Source organism: Symphalangus syndactylus, chromosome 18, assembly GCF_028878055.3.
Source record: "Symphalangus syndactylus isolate Jambi chromosome 18, NHGRI_mSymSyn1-v2.1_pri, whole genome shotgun sequence".
Taxonomy (NCBI): domain Eukaryota; kingdom Metazoa; phylum Chordata; class Mammalia; order Primates; family Hylobatidae; genus Symphalangus; species Symphalangus syndactylus.
This window is the reverse complement of record NC_072440.2, coordinates 30057989-30064117: the sequence shown is the minus strand read 5'-3', so window position 1 is coordinate 30064117 and position 6129 is coordinate 30057989. Positions and strand designations below refer to the sequence as shown.

General features: G+C 40.8%; 1 protein-coding gene across 4 annotated transcripts in view; it reads right to left on the bottom strand.

The window, feature by feature from the left end:
* Positions 1–5515: 5515 nt before the first annotated feature.
* Positions 5516–6129, bottom strand: part of LOC129468219 (survival motor neuron protein) — a 35283-nt gene continuing 34669 nt past the window's right edge. For all 4 annotated transcript variants that reach the window (XM_055253480.2, XM_055253482.2, XM_055253484.2 and 1 more), the window contains one exon: positions 5516–6090. The gene's annotated coding sequence lies outside the window, so the exon portion shown is untranslated. The remainder of the gene's footprint in view (positions 6091–6129) is intronic.

Genomic DNA, 6129 nt, shown 5'->3' with positions numbered 1-6129 from the left:
GCTGCCCTAGTAGAGGCTCTCTGTGAGGGCTCTGCCCCTGCAGCAGGCTTCTGCTTGGACACCCAGGCTTTTCCATACATCCTGTGAAATCCAGGCAGAGGTTACCAAGAATTCACCATTTTTGCATTCTATGTGCCTGCAGGCTTACCACCTAATGGAAGCTGTGAAGGCTATGGCTTATGCCCTCCAAAGTAACAGCCCAAGCTGTACCTAGGCCCCTTTGAGTCCCTGCTGGAGTTGGAGCCATCTGGATGCAGGGAGCAGTGTTCTGAGGCTGTACAGGGAGGGCAACAGGGCCCTGGGCCCAGCCCAGGAAAGCATTCAGTTCTCCTCGGCCTCAGGGCCTATGATAGGAGGGGCTGCCCCATAGGTCTCTGAAATGCCTTTGAGGCCTTTTCCCCATTGTCTTGGATATTACCACTTGGATCCCTTTCAGTTATGCAAATATCAGCAAGTGGCTGCTCCACAGCCTGCTTGAATTTCTTGGAGAAAATGTTTTCTTTTTTTACCACATGGCTAGGCTGCAAATTTTCCAAACTTTTAGGCTCTGCTTCCTGTTTAAATGTAAGTTCCAACTTTAAGTCATTCATTTGCCCCCACATCTGAGCACAGGCTGTTAGTAGCAGCAGGCCACATCTTGAATGCTTTGCTGCTTAGAAATTTCTTCTGCCAGATACCCTAGGTCATAATTTTTAAGTTCAAACTTACATGGATCCCTAGGACACAAGCAGAATGCAGCCAAGTTATTTGCTAAGGCATAACATGTGTGACTTTTGCTCCAGTTCCCAATAAATTCCTCGTTTCCTTTTGAGACCTTGTCAGCCTGGACTTCACTGTCCCTATCACCATCAGCATTTTGGTCACAACCATTTAACTAGTCTCTAAGAAGTTCCAAACTTGCCAGGAGCAGTGGCTCATGCCTGTAAACCTAGCACTTTGGGAGGTCGAGGTGGGTGAATCACTTGAGGTCAGGAGTTTGAGACCAGCCTGGCCAACATGGTGAAGCCCCATCCCTACTAAAAATACAAAAATATTAGCCAGGCGTGGTGGTGCATGCCTGTAACCCCAGCTACTTGGGAGGCTGAGGCAGGAGAATCGCTTGAACCTGGAAGGCGGAGGTTGCAGTGAGCCAAGATCACGCCACTGCACTCCAGCCTGGGTGACAGAGCAAGACTCCGTCCAAAAAAAAAAAAAAAAAAGTTCGAAACTTACCCTCATTTTTCTGTCTTCTTCTGAGCCCTGCAAACTCTTCCAACCACTACTCATTACCGAGTTCCAAACCTGTTTCCACATTTTCAGGTATTTTTATAGCAATGCCCAACTTCTCGGTACCAATTTTCTGTATTGGGGCATTCTTGCACTGCTATAAAGAAATACCTCAAACTGGGTAATTTACAAAGAGGTTTAATTGACTCATGGTTCTGCAGGCTTTACAGGAAGCATGGTGCTGGCATCTGCTTGGCTGCTAGGGAGACCTCAAGAAGCTTACAGTCATGGTGGAAGGTGAAGGGGTAGCAGACACATCACATGGTAAAAGCAGGGGCAAGTGAGAGAGCTAAACTCCTGCTTTCTGATCACATATCCCAACCTGCTCCAACTCCCTAAATCCTTCCACTCTGTCCACATGGTAGAATCTCCTATATCCACAACTTACGTCAACATTCCTTCTAACTTCTTGATCTAACTCCTTATTCTCAAGCTTTTTTTTAACCATGACCCACAATAATAAATTTTACATCAAAACACCATACGCACATACATACACACACATATATGCGTATACACAACTGAAGTTCCACGAAAACAAACCTTACTAAAATAAAGCTATATCAGATATTTTATTAATATCCAAATAAGCAAAAATTCAGAAATACAAAGTTCTGTGAAAGAGTTGTTTACATGCACTGTCAACTGTTCTCTCATTCTTATGTTCTCTCCCTCCAAGATTTTACCTCCTCCATTCCATCAAAACAGCTCTTATGAGGGTCACCAATGAGCTCCACATTGCTAAATTCGTGAATACTTCTCAGTCCTCATTTTCGTTGACCCGTTGGCAGCATTTGACCTACTGGCTTTCATATGGCCCATCACCCCTCTTCCTCAAAACACTGCCTTCATTTGGCTTCCAGGGCATCCCTCTTGATTTTCCTAACTCAATGAGAGCTCCTTCTTAGTCTCCTGCACTGTTTTTCCTCATATCCGATCTATAACCACTGAGAGAACCCCAAAGTTCTCCTCTGACATCTTCTCTATTTGAATGCACTTCCTCAGCTATCTCCTCTAGTTGAACAGCTTTAAATTTACTAACTTCTACATTTCCATCTCTAGCCCAGACCTCTCTTCTGAACTATTTTTTTATTTTATAATATAGACGGGGTCTCACTTTGTTGCCCAGTCTGGTCTTGAACTCTTGGGCTCACATGATTCTCCTGCCTTGGCCTCCGAAAGTGCTGAGATTACAGGCATGAGGCATTGCACCTGGCCTGGACTCTTTATTCACATCCAACTTCTATTAATGGGCATCTCAATTTTCACATGTTCAAAACCCAATTTCTTTCCTGCCACAAAAGTACTCCTCATGCAGACCTCCATCTCATTAAATTCTGACTTCATTTTTCCAGTTGCATAAGCCAAAAATCTTGGAGTTATACTTGACACTCCTCTTTCATACACCACATGCAATCAATCTACTGGAAAATCCTGGTGGCTCCACTTGGAAAATATACTCAGATCCAACCACCACTACCCACACTGGCTCTAAACTAGTCAGCCTGCTTCCTCCCTTCAAACCTATGGTGTATTTTCAACACAGCAATCAGAAGTCTCTTTCTATAAGTCAGATCATGCTATACCTTGGGTTCAAAACCTTTCAATGGACTCTCAGCTTAAAGTAAATGCTGAAGACCTTACAGTCGCTGACATATGGCCTGACCCTTGACTACCTCTCTTAGCTCCTCTCCTTAATCTCTCCTCCTTACTTCCACTCCAGCCACGATTAACTCCTTGTTGTTCCCCAAACATGTTAAATACACTTGTGTCTTAGGGCCTTTCTATTTGTTATATCCCTCGCCTGGGATACTCTCCCTCTAGTTGTACCTAGAACAGTTGAATCATCGCATAATTGCTAAAAGGACAAGTGACCATGTGGCAACGTTCTTTCATCTTTTAGGCTTGTACACCAGAATTTACTTGAAAAAGTTTGTAAGTGGACAAATATTGAAGACAGGTATGTATACAAAGTAACAGGAATGTAAAGATGATGTGAAAAATGAAAACCAATCCACTGAAAGTCATTCTAATTGGTATTTATAAATGTAAAAACAAAAATGTTTTGCTGTTATGTAACAAAGAATATAGCCATCATCTATCACTTCAACAAAACTATGAGCCCTGAAGTTTTCAAAAGTACTGCAGTTTGGACAGGTGTGGTGGCTCATGCCTACCGTCCCCAGCACTTTGGAAGGCAGGAAGATCACTTGAGGCCAGGTGTTCAAGGCCAGCCTGGGCAACACGGTGAGACCCTATTTCTACAAAAAATAAAAATAAATTAAAAAACAAAAAGTATTGCATTTTGACAAAGTGAGTTCATGAAGAATACAAATAATAAGGTAGAACATAGTAGAGATGCATTTGAAATCCAAAATCCATATTTAAAGGTAGGTATGTTCCAGATTCATGCATAATGAACAGCTGTTTTCAAAGGATGTAATGCCTTTTAGGTATACATCAACATTCAAAACTGGGAAAATATGGGAAAAAATGTGGGTCTCCTATATTTGGATTCTCATTAAAATTGCTAACAAAGTTAATTTTCACCATCCCTTTATTCTTCTGTAAATTGTTTATAAAATGACTTGAAAAAGAATGCAGTCAATTCTCATTACTTGAGGTAGTTACGTTCTATAAAGTTGCCACAAACACGCAAATTAGTGAATACTGAGCCATTGCTCCTAACAGAAATACAGGGTTAGGTTCTTGTAAGCCTTTGGTCACATTTTCATCAACTTATAAATACATAACCTTGTTTTGTATCTGTTTCTGTTTAAAGACACATTATTTAATAAATATAGACCTGGCATGGTGGCTCATACCTGTAATCCCAGCACTCTGGGATGCCAAGGTGGGTGGCTCACTTGAGGTCAGGAGTTCAAGACCGGCCTTGCCCAACATGGTAAAACCCCATCACTACTAAAAATACAAAAATTAAGCCGGGCGCAGTGGTGGGCACCTATAATCCCAGCTACTGGGAAGGCTGAGGCAGGAGAATCGTTTGAACCCGGGAGGAGGAGGTTGCAGTGAGCTGAGATTATGCCACTGCACTCCAGCCTGTGTGACAGAGTGAGACTCCATCTCAAAAAACATAATAATAAATAGTGATGACTCATCATCATCTAACTCCCACTCAACAGTACTATAACTCATGCCTAAACAAAGGTTCTCTAACATATGTATTCTCTAAGGCACCTCACAGCCCGCACGCACCTTGGAATACCATACTATATAGCATTTCAGCACAATGCTTGGGAATCACTTTAAACAGTAAAATTACAAACAGAAGGCACAAAAATGTGGAAAATGTAGAACTATATAAACTGCTTTTGAAAAGGACACTTGTTTATAGTAAGAAAGCTACACAAAAAAACCGAGCACTGTTCAACCCCAGCTGGGAATATCTGGGTAAGGTTCTCAAATTTTTCACCTCTGTGTATGTCCATGAAAAACCATGAAACTGCCATGAGTATTGATATTAGGTTACAAATAAATTTTAGCAAGTAGGTACCTTTACAAATACAGATTCCACAAATGAGAATTGACTGTAAATAAGATTTTATAAGCAAAAACTCTGAAAAGAAAATAAAAGCAAATAGTTAAAATGGTAATGGGAAGACCATATAAACAACAGAAAATTAAAAGTTCTTATGCTCTAAGCTCACCCTTGACTTCCAAAAACTGCCAGATATTGTAGACACCATGAAGAATAAGATGTAGTGCCTTTTCTCTAATGAAAGAGGAAATACAGATATAAACAATATATAAACATAATATAATGTGAAAAGCTATGTATAGAAATAGAGGCCGGGCGCGGTGGCTCACACCTGTAATCCCAGCACTTTGGGAGGCCGGGGTGGTCGAATCACTCGAGGTCAGGATGAGACCAGCGTGGCCAACATGGTGAAACTCCATCTCTACTAAAAATACAAAAATTAGCAAGGCATGGTGCCACATGCCTGTAATCCCAACTACTCACGTGGCTGAGGCACGAGAACCGCTTGAACCCGGGTAGCAGAGGTTGCAGTGAGCTGAGATTGCACCACTGCAATCCAGCATGGGCAGCAGAGCGAGACTCTGTCTCAAAAACAAACGAAAATAAGAATATGTAAAGACATGGAAAAATGTGACATTAAGTGGGAATACACATGCACATACACAAAATGCTATGGTGGCATCCATATTAAAATATGGGCCAAAGGGCAAAATAATATGCAAAAAAGAAATACAATCACAGACACATAACTAATTTTAAAAAAATATTAAATATTTTTATTATATACTTTTAAACATACAGAAGATAGAAAAAAACAGTACAATGAACAGCCATGTCCACCAGTTAGATTCTGTAACATTTTGCCACATACGCATCACATACATTTTGTTAAACCATTTGAAACATTTTAAGACACTAACACTTCATTCCTAAATGTTTAAGTATGCAAATTAAGACAGTCTTTTAGAAACTACAACACCCTTCTCACAGCTCATAAAATTACCAATAATTACCCAATATCATTCAAAATCTAATCCATATTCAAATTTTCTCAACTGCCTCACCACCGTGCTCGCCTCCCACCCCCACCCCAGTCTTTTACAGATGGTTTTTCAAAATAGAGTCCAATAAAATATTTCACATTGCATTTGGTTATTACATAACTTTTAATCAGGAAGAGTTACCCATTCCACTTCCTTCTTTCTTTCCCAACACTGATATTTTGAAGAAATGAGGCCAGTTATCTTCTATAATGCTTCACATTCCAGATCTGTCTGATTGTTTCTTTAGTGGTGTCATTTAGTGCTGCTCTATGCCAGCATTTCCTGCAAATGAGAAATTAGAACCAGAGGCTTGACGAATTC